Genomic DNA, 23,372 nt, shown 5'->3' with positions numbered 1-23,372 from the left:
CACTAGCTCGAGATAAACAAATCCACGTGCTTTTTGACAGCTACGTGCTTTTTTGATAGCTGTCATCCGCCATCATTAATCTATAGAGCACAGTGCTGCCCTCTTTAGCTACTTACCTTTGAAATGTGGTGGCGGATAATTTGAAAAATGCTTTTCGACAAGCAGCCATCTTTAATCCAGAGAGAACAGTGCTGCCCTCTATGTGGTGGCGGCAAATTGAAAAATTCCACGTGCTCTTGTTTGAAAACAAACTCACGTGCTTTTTTGACAGCTGTCATCTGCCATCTTTGAGCACAGTGCTGCCCTCTTTAGTTTGAAATGTGGTGGTGGTAAATTCCACGTGCTCTTGTTTGGAAACAAAGCCACGTGCAGCTGTCATCCGCCATCTGTAATCAACAGAGCACTGTGCTACTATCATGCGGGCAATTTCATCACCTGTCATCCGCCATCTTTAATCCACAGAACACCGTGCTGCCCTCTTTAAGGCTACTACCTTAAGCACGTAGTAGCGGACAATTTGAAAAGTTCTGTTAGCTATCATCCGCCATCTTTAATCAAGAGAGCACCGTGCTGCCATCTTTAGCTAGATACCTTTGAAATGTGGTGGCGGCAAATTGAAAAATTCCACGTGCTCTTGTTTGGAAACAAACTCACGTGCTTTTTCGACAGCTACCATCCGCCATCTTTAATCAACAGAGCATAGTGCTACCCTCTTTGTGATGGCGGCAAATTCCACGTGCTCTTGTTTGGTAAACATAGCCATGTGCAGCTGTCATCCGCCATCTTTAATACAGAGAGCACCGTGCTGCCCTCTTTATCGTAGTAGATGTAAATTCGTCACCTGTCATCCGCGGTGCTGCCATCTTTAGCTAGATACCTTTGAAAAGTGGTGGCGGATAATTTAAAAAGAAAAATTCTACAGCAGCCCTCTCTCGACGCTAATTGCATAAGATGGTGGCTATACATGACTCCTTAAGGGTGCTTACGCAAGATGGCTGCTATACACAGGTTCTTATGAGACGCCCTTGGGATGCTTGCGCAAGATGGCAGTTATACATGGCTCCTTATGAGATACCCTAGGGATGCTTGCGCAAGATAGCGGCTGATCTTATGGGATGGCTTAAGGGTCCTTGCACAAGATGGCTTGAGACGCCCTAAGGATGCTTGCGCAAGATGGCGGACACAAGATGGCAGCTATACATAACTCCTTATGAGACGCTTTAAGGGTGCTTGCGCAAGATAGTTGCTACTCTTAGCTTAGAGGCTAACGTGTCGTGATAGTTCGATTCATTAAATTTAGGGCTTAAATGCAAAATGTTAAATATATCGAAAACGGTGCACCGTAGAGCAAAACGGACAAAATTTTTCTGCCTAATACCTCGGTTCGCAGTATGAGGAACAAGAAAATCATAGTCTAATGATGGGATCAACGGTTCGGTTCCTACTTAGGCCCTTTGGCATTTGCTCTGTTTTAGCTTGTATTGAAGCGAGTCTTCGTAACATGATCAGGTCTAGCTATGGTAGAGAGTATAACGTACCGTGCAGGTTCGATTCATTAAATTTGGAGGCTTAAATGCAAAATGTTAAATATCTCAAAAACGATGCATCGTAGAGCAAAACGGACAAAATTTTTCCGCCTAATACGTAGGTTCGTAGTATCAGGAACAAGAAAAAACATAGTCTAATGATGAGATCAACGGTTCGATTCCTACTTAAGCCCTTTGGCATTCGCAGCTATCTATTTCTTCAAGATGGTGGCTGCTCTTATGAGAAACAAGATGCCTTGAGACGTCCTAGGGATGCTTACGCAAGATGGCAGACACAAAATGGTGACTATACATAGCTCCTTATGAGACGGCCTAGGGGTGCTCGCACAAGATGGCGGCTACTCTTATGAAGAAAGCTAGCTTAGAGGCTACTGCGCAAGATAACAGCTGCTGTTATGCATGTGGTGGAGGGCAATTTGAAATTCTATGTGCTTAATCAACAGAGCACCCTGCCGCCCTCTTTAGCTGAAATGTGGTGGTGGATAATTTGAAAAATTCTTTTGACAGCTATCATCTTTAAAAACAATGGCGACTATCCATAGGCTGTTAAGGTCTTATCATTCTCCTCCTCCTCCTCCTCCTCCTCCCCAACCTCCTCCTCCTTCTCTACCTCCTCCTCCGCCTCTTATGTCAAGGCATAGCTTTATATCGAACAAGTTTAAACCTGCATCGCGAAGGCAAGCGTGTGCAGCGATAACATTATTGTGCATGTTTAGACTTTCGAAACATAAGAAGAGTAGAATCAAACGCTGTACTCGATACGACATGTGATCAGAACATTGATTGATGCGTTCAGAAAAACAAAATAAGTGATCAAGACTAGAATCGAACAATGTACTCAATACATCATGTGTTTAGAATATGTCAGGGGATACGCTTGTTCTAAGAAGATCAGATTGAAACATAACAAGACTAGAATAGAACACTGTAATCGATGTTGTTAACTTCAACATGTGATCAGAACATTGATTGATGTGTTCAGAACACAAAATAAGTGATCATGACTAGAATCGAACACTGTACTCGATACAACATGTGATCAGAACATTGATCGATGTGTTCAGAACACGAAATAAGTGATCAAGACTAGAATCGAACACTGTACTCAATACAACATGTGTTTAGAACATGTTAGGGGGTACCCTTGTTCTAAGAAGATCAGAATGAAACATAACAAGACTAGAATCGAACACTGTAATCGATGTTGTTAACCTCAACATATGATCAGAACATTGTTTGATGTGTTCAGAGCAAAAGTACAATTTTGATGATTTGCGCAGCTAACTCGCTCGGTAAACGATATAGCCAAAGTATATCTTCAAATTATTTACCTTCCATCATTCGTCTTGTGTGTAAAAATCAGTCGAACAAGTTATCGCATAAACATGGCTGAAAACAAAATCGTGATAGGGTATGGAACCCAGGGGTTACATCTTATCAGAAGGGCAAAAAGGATGAAAGGACTCTTCCTCCTCCTTACCGCACATTCCTTGGCTAAAGGGCTAATGGGCTAAAGGGCTAATGGGCTAAAGGGCTAAAGGGCTAATGGGCTAAAGGGCTAAAGGGCTAAAGGTGCAACAACCTCATCGATCGCTATCAGCAAGAACGCTTGTACTTTGTTAAGTGTAGAAAATTAATCTTTATTTGTAAATGGTTTCATGTTCAGAACAAGGAATGGAAAATCCCCGAGGTGTGATGAGTTACGTTTTTCGAACTAGTGTTTGGAACACTGAACTTTTCAAGATGATAGCAGAGAGTTTAGCAATGTTCTGTTGTTGGATTTTAAATTCCGCGCTACAACATGCATAAGGTGGTAGCCTTGAGGTTTACCGCCGTAAAGATGGCAAGAGTGAGGTTAACAATGTTCTGTTGTTGGATTTTAAATTCCGCGCTACAACATGCATAAGGTGGCAGCCTTGAGGTTTACCGCCGTAAAGATGGCAAGAGTGAGGTTAACAATGTTCTGCTGTTGGATTTTAAATTCCGCGCTATAACATGCATAAGGTGGCAGCCTTGAGGTTTACCGCCGTAAAGATGGCAGCAGTGAGGTTAGCGACGCTCTATTGTCCTTCAAAGTGAGGTTAGGGTTCGTCAAGAAGACAGCTGTCAAAAAAGCACGTGGCTATGTTTACCAAACAAGAGCACGTGGTCGTGACGTCACGGTCACGTAGTATGTTGCCTCAGCATGTAAAGTTCAATGTCTACACCTACGTAGTTAACACTGCTATGTTCACAAGATTTTTTACACATAACTATTCTTTATGCTTTAAGTTCATGCACATAGGCTATGCTAAGATAGCAGTACAAACACATGCGAACTTTGTACATCTAATGGAATAAGTTTAGTACTGTGTGCATCATGGATACATGATGTGTGCACGCATTTAATCTTGACTATACGTAATGCTGCTGCTTTGTTTACAAGATTTTTATACATTGCTATTCTTTATGCTTTAAGTTCGTGCACGCACAAGCGATACTCGTACGCTCTAGCAGGAGAAGTTTAGTACGATATTCGATACATACATTATCGATAGGTGATGTGTACACGCTTTAGAACATAGCTCATCTTTATGCTTTAAGTTCGTGCACAGGGGTTTGGGATACACAAAAGCGATTGCTACATGCTCTAGCGGAAGAAGTCTAGTACGATAGTCGATGCATGTAAAATCGATAGGTTATGCTAAGATAGCAGCACACTTACATGATTTTAGCACAATCTAGTGGAAAAAAGTTTAGTATGAGTAGCAGCACACTTACATGATTTTAGCACAATCTAGTGGAAAAAGTTTAGTATGATAGTCGTTTCGTGCAATATCATTAGGTAATGTGCAAACGCTTTGAAACAAGGCTATTCTTTGTACTTTAAGTTCATGTGTATGAGTTATGCTAAGATAGCAGCACAACCTAGCGGAAGAAGTTTTGTACGAGAGTCGATACATGCAAAGTCGATAGGTAATGTGTACACGCTTTGAAACATGGCTATTCTTTGTACCTTAAAGTCATGCGTATAGGTTATGCTAAGATAGCAGCACAATCTGGCGGAAGAAGTTCAGGGTGATCTGTACACGCTTTGAAACAAGGCTATTCTTTGTACTTTAAGTTCATGCGTCTTAGTTATGCTTGCGATAGTCGATGCATGTAAAATCGATAGGTTATGCTAAGATAGCAGCACACTTACACGATTTTAGCACAATCTAGTGGAAGAAGTTTAGTACGAGAGTCGATGCTTGCAAAATCATTAGGTAATGTGTACACGCTTTGAAACAAGGCTATTCTTTGTACTTTAAGTTCATGCGTCTTAGTTATGCTAAGATAGCAGCACAATCTACCTGCAGAAGTTTTGCACGAGAGTCGATACATGCAAAATCGATAGTTGATGCGTACACGCTTTGAAACATGACTATTCATTGTACTTTAAGTTCATGGGTATAGGTTATGCTAAGATAGCAGCACAATCTAGCGGAAGAAATTTAGTACGAGATTCGATGAATGCAAAATCCATAAGTAATGTGTACACGCTTTGAAACATGGCTATTCTTCGTACTTTAAGTTCATGTGTATAAGTTATGCTAAGATAGCAGCACAACCTAGCGGAATAAGTTTAGTACGATATTTGTTGCATGCAAAGTCGATAGGTAATGTGTACACGCTTTGAAACATGGCTATTCTTTGTACCTTAAGGTCATGCGTATAGGTTACGCTAAGATAGCAGCACAATCTAGCGGAAGAAGTTTAGTACGAGAGTCGATGCTTGCAAAATCGATAGGTAATGTGTACACGTTTTGAGACATAGCTCTTCTTTGTTCTTTAAGTTCATGCGTCTTAGTTATGCTGAGATAGCAGCACAATCTACCTGCAGAAGTTTAGTACGAGAGTCGATACATGCAAATTCGATAGTTGATGTGTACACGCTTTGAAACATGACTATTCATTATACTTTAAGTTCATGGGTATAGGTTATGCTAAGATAGCAGCACAATCTAGCGGAGGAAATTTAGTACGATATTTGATGCATGCAAAATCAATAAGTAATGTGTACACGCTTTGAAACATGGCTATTCTTTGTACTTTAAGTTCATGTGTATAAGTTACGCTAAGATAGCACAACCTAGCGGAAGAAGTTTAGTACGATATTTGTTGCATGCAAAGTCGATAGGTAATGTGTACACGCTTTGAAACATGGCTATTCCTTGTACCTTAAGGTCACGCGTATAGGTTATGCTAAGATAGCAGCACAATCTAGCGGAAGAAGTTTAGTACGAGAGTCGATGTGTGCAAAATCGATAGGTGATGTGTACACGCTTTGAAACATGACTATTCATTGTACTTTAATTTTATGGGTATAGGTTATGCTAAGATAGCAGCACGATCTAGCGGATGAAGTTTAGTTCGATGGTCGATGCATGTAAAATCGATAGGTCATGTGTACACGCTTTGAAACATAGCAATTCATACTGCTGCTCTGTTCCTAAGACTTTTAAGCATAGCTAACCCTAATACTGCTCTTAACGACGTCGAGCTAAGGATTGATTACGTGACCGTGACGTCACGACCACGTGCTCTTGTTTGGTAAACATAGCCAAGTGCTTTTTTGACAGCTGTCTTCTTGACGAACCCTAACCTCACTTTGAAGGACAATAGAGCGTCGCTAACCTCACTGCTGCCATCTTTACGGCGGTAAACCTCAAGGCTGCCACCTTATGCATGTTATAGCGCGGAATTTAAAATCCAACAGCAGAACATTGTTAACCTCACTCTTGCCATCTTTACGGCGGTAAACCTCAAGGCTGCCACCTTATGCATGTTGTAGCGCGGAATTTAAAATCCAACAACAGAACATTGTTAACCTCACTCTTGCCATCTTTACGGCGGTAAACCTCAAGGCTACCACCTTATGCATGTTGTAGCGCGGAATTTAAAATCCAACAACAGAACATTGCTAAACTCTCTGCTATCATCTTGAAAAGTTCAGTGTTCCAAACACTAGTTCGAAAAACGTAACTCATCACACCTCGGGGATTTTCCATTCCTTGTTCTGAACATGAAACCATTTACAAATAAAGATTAATTTTCTACACTTAACAAAGTACAAGCGTTCTTGCTGATAGCGATCGATGAGGTTGTTGCACCTTTAGCCCATTAGCCCTTTAGCCCATTAGCCCTTTAGCCCTTTAGCCCATTGGCCCTTTAGCCCATTAGCCCTTTAGCCAAGGAATGTGCGGTAAGGAGGAGGAAGAGTCCTTTCATCCTTTTTGCCCTTCTGATAAGATGTAACCCCTGGGTTCCATACCCTATCACGATTTTGTTTTCAGCCATGTTTATGCGATAACTTGTTCGACTGATTTTTACACACAAGACGAATGATGGAAGGTAAATAATTTGAAGATATACTTTGGCTATATCGTTTACCGAGCGAGTTAGCTGCGCAAATCATCAAAATTGTACTTTTGCTCTGAACACATCAAACAATGTTCTGATCATATGTTGAGGTTAACAACATCGATTACAGTGTTCGATTCTAGTCTTGTTATGTTTCATTCTGATCTTCTTAGAACAAGGGTACCCCCTAACATGTTCTAAACACATGTTGTATTGAGTACAGTGTTCGATTCTAGTCTTGATCACTTATTTCGTGTTCTGAACACATCGATCAATGTTCTGATCACATGTTGTATCGAGTACAGTGTTCGATTCTAGTCATGATCACTTATTTTGTGTTCTGAACACATCAATCAATGTTCTGATCACATGTTGAAGTTAACAACATCGATTACAGTGTTCTATTCTAGTCTTGTTATGTTTCAATCTGATCTTCTTAGAACAAGCGTATCCCCTGACATATTCTAAACACATGATGTATTGAGTACATTGTTCGATTCTAGTCTTGATCACTTATTTTGTTTTTCTGAACGCATCAATCAATGTTCTGATCACATGTCGTATCGAGTACAGCGTTTGATTCTACTCTTCTTATGTTTCGAAAGTCTAAACATGCACAATAATGTTATCGCTGCACACGCTTGCCTTCGCGATGCAGGTTTAAACTTGTTCGATATAAAGCTATGCCTTGACATAAGAGGCGGAGGAGGAGGTAGAGAAGGAGGAAGAGGTTGGGGAGGAGGAGGAGGAGGAGGAGGAGAATGATAAGACCTTAACAGCCTATGTATAGTCGCCATTGTTTTTAAAGATGATAGCTGTCAAAAGAATTTTTCAAATTATCCACCACCACATTTCAGCTAAAGAGGGCGGCAGGGTGCTCTGTTGATTAAGCACATAGAATTTCAAATTGCCCTCCACCACATGCATAACAGCAGCTGTTATCTTGCGCAGTAGCCTCTAAGCTAGCTTTCTTCATAAGAGTAGCCGCCATCTTGTGCGAGCACCCCTAGGCCGTCTCATAAGGAGCTATGTATAGTCACCATTTTGTGTCTGCCATCTTGCGTAAGCATCCCTAGGACGTCTCAAGGCATCTTGTTTCTCATAAGAGCAGCCACCATCTTGAAGAAATAGATAGCTGCGAATGCCAAAGGGCTTAAGTAGGAATCGAACCGTTGATCTCATCATTAGACTATGTTTTTTCTTGTTCCTGATACTACGAACCTACGTATTAGGCGGAAAAATTTTGTCCGTTTTGCTCTACGATGCATCGTTTTTGAGATATTTAACATTTTGCATTTAAGCCTCCAAATTTAATGAATCGAACCTGCACGGTACGTTATACTCTCTACCATAGCTAGACCTGATCATGTTACGAAGACTCGCTTCAATACAAGCTAAAACAGAGCAAATGCCAAAGGGCCTAAGTAGGAACCGAACCGTTGATCCCATCATTAGACTATGATTTTCTTGTTCCTCATACTGCGAACCGAGGTATTAGGCAGAAAAATTTTGTCCGTTTTGCTCTACGGTGCACCGTTTTCGATATATTTAACATTTTGCATTTAAGCCCTAAATTTAATGAATCGAACTATCACGACACGTTAGCCTCTAAGCTAAGAGTAGCAACTATCTTGCGCAAGCACCCTTAAAGCGTCTCATAAGGAGTTATGTATAGCTGCCATCTTGTGTCCGCCATCTTGCGCAAGCATCCTTAGGGCGTCTCAAGCCATCTTGTGCAAGGACCCTTAAGCCATCCCATAAGATCAGCCGCTATCTTGCGCAAGCATCCCTAGGGTATCTCATAAGGAGCCATGTATAACTGCCATCTTGCGCAAGCATCCCAAGGGCGTCTCATAAGAACCTGTGTATAGCAGCCATCTTGCGTAAGCACCCTTAAGGAGTCATGTATAGCCACCATCTTATGCAATTAGCGTCGAGAGAGGGCTGCTGTAGAATTTTTCTTTTTAAATTATCCGCCACCACTTTTCAAAGGTATCTAGCTAAAGATGGCAGCACCGCGGATGACAGGTGACGAATTTACATCTACTACGATAAAGAGGGCAGCACGGTGCTCTCTGTATTAAAGATGGCGGATGACAGCTGCACATGGCTATGTTTACCAAACAAGAGCACGTGGAATTTGCCGCCATCACAAAGAGGGTAGCACTATGCTCTGTTGATTAAAGATGGCGGATGGTAGCTGTCGAAAAAGCACGTGAGTTTGTTTCCAAACAAGAGCACGTGGAATTTTTCAATTTGCCGCCACCACATTTCAAAGGTATCTAGCTAAAGATGGCAGCACGGTGCTCTCTTGATTAAAGATGGCGGATGATAGCTAACAGAACTTTTCAAATTGTCCGCTACTACGTGCTTAAGGTAGTAGCCTTAAAGAGGGCAGCACGGTGTTCTGTGGATTAAAGATGGCGGATGACAGGTGATGAAATTGCCCGCATGATAGTAGCACAGTGCTCTGTTGATTACAGATGGCGGATGACAGCTGCACGTGGCTTTGTTTCCAAACAAGAGCACGTGGAATTTACCACCACCACATTTCAAACTAAAGAGGGCAGCACTGTGCTCAAAGATGGCAGATGACAGCTGTCAAAAAAGCACGTGAGTTTGTTTTCAAACAAGAGCACGTGGAATTTTTCAATTTGCCGCCACCACATAGAGGGCAGCACTGTTCTCTCTGGATTAAAGATGGCTGCTTGTCGAAAAGCATTTTTCAAATTATCCGCCACCACATTTCAAAGGTAAGTAGCTAAAGAGGGCAGCACTGTGCTCTATAGATTAATGATGGCGGATGACAGCTATCAAAAAAGCACGTAGCTGTCAAAAAGCACGTGGATTTGTTTATCTCGAGCTAGTGAGGTTAAGTTGGTAGCACTAAGGTTTAGGCCCGTCAAGATGGCAGCACTGCCGATGACAGGTGACGAACGAGGGCAGCACGGTGCTCTGTAGTTTAAAGATGGCGGATGACAGCTGTCAAAAAATCACGTGGCTGTCAAAAAGCACGTGGCTTTGTTTATCTCGCGCTAGTTAGGTTAAGTTGGTACTACTGAGGATTACGCCCGTCAAGATGGCAGTACTGGGGTTAGCGATGCGTTGTTGTCGATGACAGCTGTCAAAAAGCACGTGGCTTTGTTTACAAATCTGTCGAAAAGCACGTGGCTGTCAAAAAAACACGTGGCTTTGTTTACCTCATGCTAGTTAGGTTAAGTTGGTACCACTAAGGTTTAGGCCCGTCAAGATGGTAGTACTGAGGTTTGCGATGCGTTGTTGTTGATGAGAGCTGTCAAAAAGCACGTGGCTATGTTTACAAATCTGTCAAAAAGCACGTGGCTGTCAAAAAGCACGTGGCTTTGTTTACCTCGCGCTAGTTAGGTTAAGTTGGCACTACTGAGGTTTAGGCCCGTCAAGATGGCAGTACTGAGGTTAGCGATTCGTTGTTGTCTGTCAAAAAGCACGTGGCTTTGTTTACAAATCTGTCAAAAAGCACGTGGCTGTCAAAAAACACGTGGCTTTGTTTATCTCGAGCTAGTTAGATTAAGTTGGCACTACTGAGGTTTAGGCCCGTCAAGATGGCAGTACTGAGGTTAGCGATGCGTTGTTGTCGATGACAGCTGTCAAAAAGCACGTGGCTTTGTTTACAAATTCAAATCTCGCGCCAAAATTCAAATTTCCCGCCAAAATTCAAATTTCCCGCGGGAGGAGGAGGCCTCTCCCGAGAGCCGGAGGAGGAGGAGGCCGCCGAATCCCTGTATTATACTACTACAAGAATCTCTTTTACGACTGGTTGCCCTTCCTGACACAAAACTAGCAGTATCTAGCCTCTTACATCATACACTATTGTTTTCGACTGGTTGCCCTTCCTGACGTTAAAGAAGTGGGATTAAGAATTTGTTTTACAACTAGTTGCCCTTTCTAACACGAGAATCGGGGTTTTACAGCTAGATGCTCTTCTTGGTGCAGGAACTAAGATTTTAAATCGCAAGAATTTGTTTTAAAACTAGTTACCCTTCGAGATGCAAGAAATAAGATTTTAAATTACAGTATCTAGCCTCTTACATCATACACCATAGTGTTACGGCTATTTACTCTCCTTGACGCGAGAACTAATATTTTAACTCGCGAGAATCTGTTTTACTGCTAGATACCCTTCTTAACGCGAGAACTAAGATTTTAAATCACAAGAATTAATTTTACAGCCGGGTGTTATTTTTGATGAGCGAAACAAGATTTTAAATTGTGTCCCACACCACAAACTATTGTTTAATAGCTAGATGCCCTTCTTGACGCATAAACTATTAGTATCTAGCCTCTTACATCATACACCATAGTTTTACGGCCGGTTACCCTTCCTGACTTTAAAGGACTAGGATTTTAAATTTTAATTTTTTACGCGACAAATCTGTTGTAGCAGGTTTTATAACTAGATGCCCCGGTACCGGCACATAGCCTACTCCTACCGATGAAGCCTGCACACAGCTTATCGCCTCCATCCGACAGATGAATCGCCATCAACGTCTTGTACTCACAATCATTTTCGAAGGAGTCTGCACAAGGTTTAACGTACCCATCAACAGCCCTTACTTAATGCTGGCTTTTTGCACACCCCGCCTCTTTGATCATACACCATAGTTTTACGACCGGTTACCCTTCCTGACGTTAAAGGACTAGGATTTTAAATCGTAGTATACACGATAAATCTGTTGTAGCGGGTTTTATAACTAGATATCCCGGTACCGGCACATAGCCTGCTCCTACCGAAGAAGCCTGCACAAGGCTTATCACCTCCATCCGACAAATGAAACACCCTCAACACTCTTGTACCCGCAATCATTCTCGCTACTTCGGGAGATAGCGGCTTCGAACTCCTACTGTCGGAAGCCGTAAAAAATAGCAAATGCTAGGTGAGGGACCTGCGCGATCGTCATAACTTTTAATTACATGATCTAGCCGGATGCCCTTCCTGACGGCATAAATTGCCAGGATTTGAATCGCGGTATCCATCATTGTGTCTGACTTACGTGTATGCAAGCTCACGCGTATTTGTTTTATTTTTTTTGCTGAGATACCATGCTACTTCCCTTCGCCAGCTATAGCGGAAACTCGCAGTACTGCGTCTATTTCCTCTTACAACTTGAAGGAGACAACATGTGTACATATAATTTATGATCTTTCATCCCCCTATTTTTTTAAAAAAAAATATGTAAGTATGTAGTATCTCGCAACATTCTTATCCGTGTGTGTGTGTTTCGAGAAAAAAAGAGTAACGTGTATCAGTGTTCTACTCGTGTTGCAATTACTAAGCGAGTGACCGAGCGAGTTGGCTACGCAGTGTGATTTCTTGATTTTCGCATGACATATATCAGTGTATTTGCAATTACTAAGCGTCTTAGCAGTGCGGTGAACGAGTTAGCTACGCGGTATAGATTTTTTTATTTTCGTACTAAGCAAATCATTTGAAGTGTTGCCGAGTTAGCTATGCGATATGTGCACAGTGTGTTTTTGATTTTCATACTAGGCAAGTGATAGGCGAGATAGCTTCGCGATATGTGCACAGTGTGTTTTTGATTTTCATACTAGGCAAGTGATAGGCGAGATAGCTTCGCGATATGTGCACAGTGTGTTTTTGATTTTTACACTAGGTAAATCACTGAAGTTGTACTTTTGCTCTGAACATATCACATGTTAAGGTTAACGACATCGAGTGTAGTGTTCGATTCTAGACTTGTTATGTTTCAATCTAATTTTCTTAGAACAAAGGTATCCCCTGACATGTTGTATCGAGTACAGTGTTCGGTTCTACTTGTTTAGTGATCTGAACACATCAATCAATGTTCTGATCACATGTTAAGGTTAACGACATCGCGTGCAGTGTTCGATTCTAGTCTTGTTATGTTTCAATCTAATTTTCTTAGAACAAAGGTATCCCCTAACATGTTGTATCGAGTACAGTGTTCGGTTCTAGTCTTGTTATGATTCAATCTAATTTTCTTAGAACAAAGTTATCCCCTTACATGTTGTACAGTGTTCGGTTCTACTTGTTTAGTGATCTGAACACACCAATCAATGTTCTGATCACATGTTAAGGTTAACGACATCGCGTGCAGTGTTCGATTCTAGTCTTGTTATGTTTCAATCTAATTTTCTTAGAACAAAGGTATCCCCTAACATGTTGTATCGAGTACAGTGTTCGGTTCTAGTCTTGTTATGATTCAATCTAATTTTCTTAGAACAAAGTTATCCCCTTACATGTTGTACAGTGTTCGGTTCTACTTGTTTAGTGATCTGAACACACCAATCAATGTTCTGATCACATGTTAAGGTTAACGACATCGAGTGCAGTGTTCGATTCTAGTCTTGTTATGTTTCAATCTAATTTTCTTAGAACAAAGGTATCCCCTAACATGTTGTATCGAGTACAGTGTTCGGTCCTACTTGTTTAGTGATCTGAACACAACAATCAATGTTCTGATCACATGTTAAGGTTAACGACATCGAGTGCAGTGTTCAATTCTAGTCTTGTTTTGTTTCAATCTGATCTTCTTAGAACAAAGATATCCCCTAACATGTTGTATTAAGTACAGCGTTCGATTCTACTTATGTAGTGTTCTGAACACACCAAACAATGTTTTAATCACATGTTGAAGTTAACGACATCGAGTACAGTGTTCGATTCAAGTCTTGTTGTTTCAATCTGATCTTCTTAGAATAAGGGTATCCCCTCACATGTTGTATCGAGTACAGTGTTCGATTCTAGTCTTGATCACTTATTTTGTGTTCTGAACACATCAATCAATGTTCTGATCACATGTTGTACCGAGTACAGCGTTTGATTCTACTCTTCTTATGTTTCGCAAGTCTAAACATGTACAATAATGTTATCGCTGCACACGCTTGCCTTCGCGATGCTGGTTTAAACTTGTTCGATATAAAGCTATGCCTTGACATAAGAGGCGGAGGAGGAGGAGGAGGAGGTAGAGAAGGAGGAGGAGGAGAATGATAAGGTCTTAACAGCCTATGTATAGTCGTCATTGTTTAAAGATGACACCTGTCAAAAGAATTTTTCAAATTATCCACCACCACATTTCAGCTAAAGAGGGCAGCAGGGTGCTCTGTTGATTAAGCACATATAATTTCAATTTGCTCTCCACCGCATGCATAACAGCAACCGTTATCTTGCGCAGTAGCCTCTAAGCTAGCTTTCTTCATAAGAGTAGCCGCCATCTTGTGCGAGCACCCCCTAGGCTGTCTCATAAGGAGCTATGTATAGCCGCCATCTTGCGTCCGCCATCTTGCGCAAGCATCCTTAGGGGGCGTCTCTAGCCATCTTGTGCAAGGATCCTTAAGCCGCCTCATAAGAGCAACCACCATCTTGCGCAAGCATCCCGAGGGTGTCTCATAAGGAGCCTTGTATAACCGCCATCTTGCGCAAGCATCCCAGGGAGTCTCATACTAACCTTTGTATAGCGATCATCTTGCATAACCACCTTTAAGGAGTCATGTATAGCCACCATCTTGTGCAATTAGCGTCGAGAGAGGGCTGCTGTAGAATTTTTCTTTTTAAATTATCCGCCACCATTTTTCAACTAAAGAGTGTAGCACTGAGGTTTGCGATGTAATTGGCGGATGACAGCTGACAAAAAGCGCATGAGTTTGTTTACAAAACAAGAGCTCGTGGAATTTTTCAATTTGCTGCCACCACATTTCAAAGGTATCTAGCTAAAGATGGCAGCACGGTGCTCTCTTGATTAAAGATGGCGGATTACAGCTAACAGAACTTTTCAAATTGCCCTCTACTACAGAGAGCAGCACGGTGCTCTGTGGATTAAAGATGGCGGATGACAGCTGACGAAATTACCCGCATGATAGCAGCACAGTGCTCTATTGATTAAAGATGGCGGATGACAGCTGTCAATAAAGCACGTTGCTTTGTTTCCAAACAAGAGCACGTGGAATTTGCCGCCACCACATTTCAAAGGTATCTAGCTAAAGAGTACAGCACTGAGGTTTGTGATGCAAGATGGCGGATGACAGCTGTCAAAAAGCACGTGAGTTTGTAAAGCACGTGGGATTTGCCACCGACACAAAGAGGGCAGCACGGTGCTCCCTGGATTAAAGATGGCGGTTGACAGCTGTCAGAAAAGCACATGGGTTTGTTTCCAAACAAGAGCGCGTAGAATTTACCACCACCACATTTCAAAGGTAAGTAGCTAAAGAGGGCAGCACGGTGTTCTGTTGATGAAAGATGGCGGATGACAGCTGTCAAAAAAGCATATTGATTTGTTTCCAAACAAGAGCACGTGGAATTTGCCGCCACCACATTTCAACTAAAGATTGCAGCACTGTTCTCTCTGGATTAAAGATGGCGGATGACAGCTGTCAGAAATGCATATAGGTTTGTAAAGCACGTGGAATTTACCGCCACCACATTTCAAATTTAAGTAGGTAAAGAGGACAGCTCGGTTCTATATAGATTAAAGATGGCGGATGACAGCTGACAAAAAATTCACGTGGCTTTTGTTTATCCCACGCTAGTGAGGTTAAGTTGGTAGCACTAAGGTTTAGGCTCGCCAAGATGGCAGCACTGCCGATGACTGGTGACGAATTTGCGGCTACTGCGATGAAGAGGGCAGCACGGTGCTCTGTAGTTTAAAAATGGCGGATGACAGCTGTCAAAAAAGCATGTGGCTGTCAAAAAAACACGTGGATTTGTTTACCTCGCGCTAGTTAGGTTAAGTTGGTACTACTGAGGTTTAGGCCCGTCAAGGCGGCAGTACTGAGGTTAGCGATGCGTTGTTGTCGATGGCAGCTGTCAAAAAGCACGTGGCTTTGTTTACCAATTCAAATTTCCCGCGGGTGGTGGAGGAGGCCTCTGGGAGGCCTCTCGCTGTGGTGGTGGAGGAGGCCTCCGGGAGGCCTCTTGCTGTGGTGGTGGCGGAGGAGGCCTCTGGGAGCCGGTGGTGGTGGTGGCGCCCGAATCCGCCTATTATACTAATAATAATAATAATAATAATAATAATATAATTATTATATTATTTATTTATTTATTTATTTATTTATTTATTTATTTATTTATTTATTTATTTATTTATTTATTTATTTATTTATTTATTTATTTATTATCGTATGATGCTTCATTTGACAATCGTTTGAAATGTATTTTACATATAAGTGTTATTAGAAAAATAATAATAATAACCCGGGTTTCATGCACCAATAGGTTAGAGTGCAAAGTTCCTGAAGCGAGTAACAAGTATACTCTGATCTGCACAACGGTTACGCTATGAGGTTTGCATATATTTTAGGGGTTCGCTCATTAGAAACCCTAGAATTTATGTTACTCTCACTACATCACGGAATTGCGGGCTAGTCGACACTTCCTAATAACCAAATTAATTTGCATTCTAACCTGTCAGTGCATACAAATCCTGGGTCTATAATAATAATAAATAATAATAAACCGAGTTGGCTGTGCGGAGATGGTAGGTTCGAATCCCACCTTCAGTAGCCCTGAAGATGTTTTTCCGTGGTTTCCCATTTTCAAACCAGGAACCTTAATTAAGACCATTGTCGCTTCCTTCCTAGCCCGTCGTCGCCATAAAACCTATGTGTGTCGATGCGTCGTAAAGCAATTTGTAAAGAAAAACATAATAATAATAATGTTGAATACACAACGAAGGTAGAGATTAGGATTCAGACCACAACTGTCAACCCTGTCCATCCATGGGATGAGCACGGCGAAGGCTGGCATTCTCTCGCTGTGCTTTGGGAGCGTTCCCACTGTTTCCTAGCGAAAGTGTTGGCGGGATTCTCTTTCAACAACCGTGATGCTGAGCGGTAACCCATCCAAGGAACTGGATTAAGTCCGATAAGTGACGATGATATCATTTGAATTTTAAACATGTTTTTTATTCTTCTTCTGCGTGAATGGGTCACTTAGGAACTTGCGTAATCAACATTTGTTGAGCTTTACTCTTGCCCAATAATTCTTCATTTTCATCTATTTTTGTCATCCCTGTTTCTCCGACCAAGTACTGTACGTCGTGTTGTTTCTTCTCGTCTTTCTCCAATTCCCTTGTGTGAACAATTTTGTGATTACATTTATATCCTTCAGATTTGGTGATCCTAATTCAGTGAGGTCTTTCTCTACTTGCTTATACCATTGTGATCTCTTACGCTTCATTTGCAGAAACTTGTGTAAGAGATAAGTAAGTCTGGTAATAACAATACTAATTTCGTGTGGCTATTTCTAGCCGGGTACAGCCCTCGTAAGGCAGACCCTCCGATGAGGGTGGGCGGCATCTGCCATGTGTAGGTAACTGCATGTTATGTGTGGTGTGTGAGTTGCAGGGATGTTGCGGACAGCACAAACACCCAGACCCGGAACCATTGGAATTAACCAATAAAGGTTAAAATCACCGACCCGGCTGGGAATTGAACCCGGGACCCTCTGAACGGAAGGCCAGTACACTGACCATTCAGCCAAAAAGTCGGACAAATGCAAACTCGTGTTCACATCCCGAGGTGATAGAACGCTTTTCAGGCACACCCCTCATGGAGGTGAGTTGCATGTACACTTTCAACCACATAACAGCCTCCTGTCATTCTTAAATTTCTGGCAGTACCGAGAATCGAACCCGAGCCCCCGAAGGTCGGCAGCTAATAGCACTAACCGCTACGCTACGAAGGCGGACAGTCTGGTGCTATTCAATCTTGCCAAGTGGCTTAAAAATTGAATTCATCGCAGTCTCGTTGTATCAGAAAGTTTAGAAATTTTAAAGTATGTTTCCGAGTTTGGTTTGGGGTAATGTACTCCAATTTTAATTCTTGGCCCTAAGCTTTGTCTCATGGTTTTCCTTTCTTTGATCTCGAATTGTTTCTTTACCTTTTTGTGATGTAAACTGAGCGTTTCTGAAGCATAAAATGCTTTGTCACTGTTACGTAATGATGAATTATACCGTTCCAGTACAAGCATACCGTATTCACGAGAATAATCCTCACTGCCGAGTAGCCCATAGCCCTTTTGCCCATTAGCCCTTTAGCCTATTAGCCTATTAGCCCTTTAGCCTTACAAGGAATGTGCGGTAAGGAAGAGGAAGAGTCCTTTCATCCTTTTGCCCTTCTGATAAGACGTAACCCCTGGGTTCCATTCCCTATCATGTGTGTAGCACGATTATTTATTCAGCTCAGCATCTTGCATAGTAGCCCCCGCCTGCACAAGTTACATGATTGTAACCCATGCCAACAGATTGAAATAATATGTTTCTGAACCGATATTTTATGTTACATGTTTATGTAATAACTTGTTCAATTACTAGGGACTTAAATGTAAGCAGCGTATTTCTTATAGCACTAAGCGTTCTGTTTAATTTTACTTTCAGCGTGAGCTACATGCTTGTAACCCATGCCAACAGATTGAAACAATATGTTTCCGAACCGATATTTCGTGTTACATGTTTATGGGATAACATGTTCGACTGCTTATCGCACAAGACAAATGATAGAAGGCAATTCATTTGAAGTTGTACTTTTGTACTCATATTATCGTTTGCCGAGCGAGTTGGCTACGCAGTATGTACACTGCCTTATGCATAAGATCGCGTTGTATGTTCGATAGAGAAATGCCTTAACCGAGCGGGAAGAAGAGGAGGACGTTATAACAGCCGCTACCTTGCACTTGCTATTCAGAATTCTCGTCGTATAATTTTTTTCTCTGTTTTAATCCATATTCTTAGAACAAAGGTAATCCCGGACATGTTCTGAACACATGTTGTATCGAGTACAGTGTTCGATTCTAGTCTTGATCATTTATTTAGTGTTCTGAACACATCAATCAATGTTCTGATCACATGTTGAAGTTAACGACATCGAGTACAGTGTTCGATTTTAGTCATGTTATGTTTCAATCACTGCATTTGTGATCTGATCTTCTTAGAACAAAGGTATCCCCTGACATGTTCTGAACACATGTTGTATCGAGTGCAGTGTTCGATTCTACTTTTGATCACTTATTTTGTGTTCTGAACACATCAAACAATGTTCTGAACACATGTTGTATCGAGTACAGCGTTTGATTCTAGTCTTGTTATGTTTTCTGTTACCGTGTTTTTGTGGTAGTTAGAGGTGAAAGAAGGTGCGGGGTGGTGAACAGGTCTCAAGCTACGAAAGTAAAATTAATTTAAAATTTAACAAGGTTATATTTTCTTTTCAAACTCAGAAATAACAAGAATGGCAGGTACAGAGTAGCAAGGCAACAAAGAGCAACAATAGTATTTACAGGTTTTGGGCTTCGGGCCCCGAACTTCCAATTCTCGAGCAGTTAGCCCGAATTTACATGTACATATGGTTTAGCAAAGGGGCATAAAACCCCAATCATGCCCAGGAGCACTTGCTCCGAATTACACAGTAATACCTCCTAGAGGCACGCAGAAACAAATTGCAAAAGAGCGATCCGCTCTCAAAGTTTTAAGCCTATCACAAGGCCACACCTAACTCTACTTTCAAGCTGTAAGCACAGGGGTAAAATACCCAACCTACTGAGATCTATTAAGCGATAAAAGGATAATTACATGACCTCTAAAATACCAAGTTGAGAGGAGGCGAACTGCACTCCTAATACATTTGCTTTTAAAACCTAAACCTGGCTCTAGGCCACAAATGCAAGGGCTAATCCCATACAAAAGAGGTGACTTTAGAAAGAAACAAATTTACATAATGTTAAGGAAGAATAGGTTGAGAAAATAAGTTCACCTCAAAACAATATGAGTGGGAGCTCGAGAGGGTTAAGCACTCTCTATCCCAATATGTAGTTTAAAAGATAGAATAGATACAAGTTTCTTTACATTTTAAGGAAGGTTACATAATGGAAAAACTTCGGACCCGCCCCGAGAGTTAAACTGCTGAGCAAGCAAGAAAAGAAGTAATTAATCGGCCATTACCTGGTTGTTGACTGCCGCCGAAGAAAGAGGCGCTTCCCGCCCCCTGCTATGTACTTTACACACGAAACGATGGAACAGAAGTGGCGCAGAGACCCTAAAATCAGCAGTTTATATACTCTCGCGGAAAGTTCGAGGCGTTTTAGGAAGGAAAACACCCGCCCACAATCTTTTATTGGTGGTTAAAGAAAACCCCTACACAAGATGAAGAAGAAACACATCATTGGTGGAAAATTAATTTAAGAAATTCGGGATTGGCTAAATTCAAAACAAGGGGAAAGAAAGGGTTAATATTGCCAACTTAAACAATGACTGAAAGAAATTTAGCAAAGAACAAACTTTTGAAATTAAATTTTCTCCAAAGAAAACAGTTCTTTCACTCCGCACTAGGGTGCACTATTGTTGATCTTCAGTAGTGTCCTCTAGAAGAGAAAGTTCACACTTCTTACTACAAGCAAAACAAAAATACGTCGAAAATGACACAGTTCAAAAACTCCAAAATTTCCAAGTAGTGACATCTTCTGACAAAGTAGAAAATTAATACCGTAGATAAAGTTCAGACTTCCTCCAGCAGAGGAGTTTCAACTGGCGCAAATTTTAAATAAGCGGCGTGGAGGTGTACCGCCCGGTACAGACCTCCCCCCCCCCCAAAAGGTTCCTCCAGGCGTGACACATGAAATTTGTTTGAAAACAAGGTCCAAGTTATGATGTGGATATGAAGATTGATTGCAGAAGCATTTATCGAAATGGTTGTAATTTAGTTTGATTCAGTTTCAAAAATTCTTGTAGTAACAGCGGAAGTACCGTCTTAATGTTTGTAGAAGGTTGAATTGAGAAGGAAAACTTTAGTTTTAAAGTTGAGGAATAAATTTTCTAAGTCCACCAGATATTGTTGTTGAATTCTCAGGTGTAGTAATTGCTGATAGTAATTGTCCATGTAGTTAATTAAATTGGATGGCCAGACCGGCCGCTGCAGCTTGTGTCCAGAGGAGGCCGCTCGGACCCCTCAAGTACCCTGAGATACCGCTCGCCCGCACTATGAGAGGAGTAGGGGTGTTGAAGCACGCCGCGCCCGCGGTGAACATATACAGGCTGCGGGCCAGTAGCAGGTCGTGCGCCGCACATCAGCCTTGGCCGGGAGGAGGGCTCCGGCTCGCCGTGCACATGTCGTCCTCGCTGGGGAAGAGGGGGCCCTTCCTCTATCCCAGTCGCAGCACGGCGCCGCGCGGCTGCGGGGGCACTGAAACATTAAAGCTAGGCGGCAGAATTGTTGGACCATCATCATTTTTTTGAGGGCACAGGCTTTGTGGAGAGGTTGAGTGGCCAGCGGCGTGCAGAAATTCATTTCAGATGCGAGCCACTGTGTGTAGTGGAGCAGGAGACGGGAGCGTGATAATGGCCGTGGCAAGGACAGGATGGCAGTTCAACTGATCGGGGGAGGGTTACAAAAAATAATTACGCTTAAAGGAAACAGATTGCAAGGGCAGAAGGCCTAAAAGAGAAACCTCTCAGAGAAAAGAAATATAACCTTCCTATTTCTTTCAAAATAATATGAAGCAAGTTAACACAGAAATTGCACCGGTTTCACCTGTGACAGGTGAACCCTAAATATCCTCTCGGTGGCTGGATTACTTAATAACAACGTAACTGGCGTAAGGAAATCGAGAATGATACACGGCCCATGAAATCTGGGGGCAAGCTTGCCCGCGGGAACAAAGTTCTTGACCATCACCTGGTCACCTACCTTCAAATTGGTGGGTCTCCGTCCACGATCATACCTTTCCCTAACCTTTTCATGAGACACCTTAAGATTGGCTTTAGCTTTCTTCCAAAGATCTTTGATATTATCCGGATCTATTGTCTCGGGTAGAATGTCACTCAGAGACCAGAGGTTAGAGAGCGGCGTGTTGGGAACGAACTTAAACATCAAAGAAGCTGGAGTAAACTTGTGAGATTCATGAACCGCCGAATTCAAAGCAAAAGCTAACCAATGCAGGGACGTGTCCCACCTATAATGATCTTCATGATGATAGGCAATAAGCGCGGACCTGAGATTACGATTAACCCGTTCAGCCAGAGATGGTTGAGGGTAATAAGCAGAAGTCGTCACATGAGAGATGGGCAAGTCAAAACAGAATTTACGAAAAAGATTTGATGTAAACGCCTTAGCATTATCAGACACAATATATTGGCACTGACCAAAAGAAGCAAAGATAGAATTTAGACAAGTAATGGTGGACTGAGCGGTGGCCAGCTTAGTCGGAAATAACCAGGAAAATCTTGTAAAACCATCTACGCATACAAAGATGAACTTGTTGGCATTTCCCTTTGACTGGGGGAAGGGTCCTACATAATCAATATACAGGCGTTCCATGGGGCGCGACGCTTGATGCGAAGACAGAAGGCCTACCTTGGTGGACATGGTTGGTTTACTAAGCAAACAAGATTTACAAGCTTCTACTAGTTCACGGATTTCACCGTCCATACCCTTCCAGATGAACCTTTCACGAATCTTTTCACGGGTTTTAAAGATTCCAAGATGCCCCCCTAATGGGGTCTCATGATAGTACTTGAAGATCATAGGTACAAGAACAGCTGGAACGACAACCTTCATCATCTTATCATGCCTTGATGGGCAACATAAAACACCATTCCTCAGAACATAAGGAACGACATGTTCCCCAGAAGAAAGGGTTTCCATTATCGGAGCCAGCGTCGGATCTTCACGTTGGTATTTCTCGATATCCCTAAAGAGCATGGGAGCATCTGTTAAGATGGCATTAACATAAGATAGCATGGACTCGGGAGGTGAAGAATTATCGACCGGATCATGGGTCTCGACCTCGTTGGAAAACATACGGCTGAGTCCATCAGCAACAACATTTTCGGTGCCTCGGATATGCCTGACATCGAATTGGAAGGCAGAAATACGGATGGCCCAACGGGCTATACGGCCAGTACGACGCGGCCTACCTAAGACCCAGCTTAAGGCTTGATTATCTGTCTCCAGGTCGAATTTGACATGTTCAAGATAGAGACGGAACTTTTCTCTGGCAAATAAGACTGCCAAACCTTCAAGCTCATAGATAGAATACTTGGCTTCTTGAGCCGAAGTAGTATAATGCAGGGATTCGGCCGCCTCCGCCTCCGCCTCCGCCCGCCTCCTCCTCCTCCTCCCGCGGGAAATTTGAAATTTGGCGGGAGATTTGAATTTGTAAACGAAGCCACGTGCTTTTTGACAGCTGTCATCGACAACAACGCATCGCTAACCTCACTGCTGCCATCTTGACGGGCCTAAACCTCACTAGTGCCAACTTAACCTAACTAGCATGAGGTAAACAAAGCCGCGTGTTTTTGACAGCCACGTGCTTTTTGACAGACAACAACGCATCGCTAACCTCAGTACTGCCATCTTGACAGGCCTAAACCTCAGTAGTGACAACTTAACCTCACTAGCGCGTGGTAAACAAAGCCACCTGCTTTTTGACAGCCACGTGCT

The sequence above is a fragment of the Anabrus simplex genome, chromosome 1 (genome assembly GCF_040414725.1).
Source record: "Anabrus simplex isolate iqAnaSimp1 chromosome 1, ASM4041472v1, whole genome shotgun sequence".
NCBI lineage: Eukaryota > Metazoa > Arthropoda > Insecta > Orthoptera > Tettigoniidae > Anabrus > Anabrus simplex.
Note: the sequence above shows the minus strand (reverse complement) of the source record.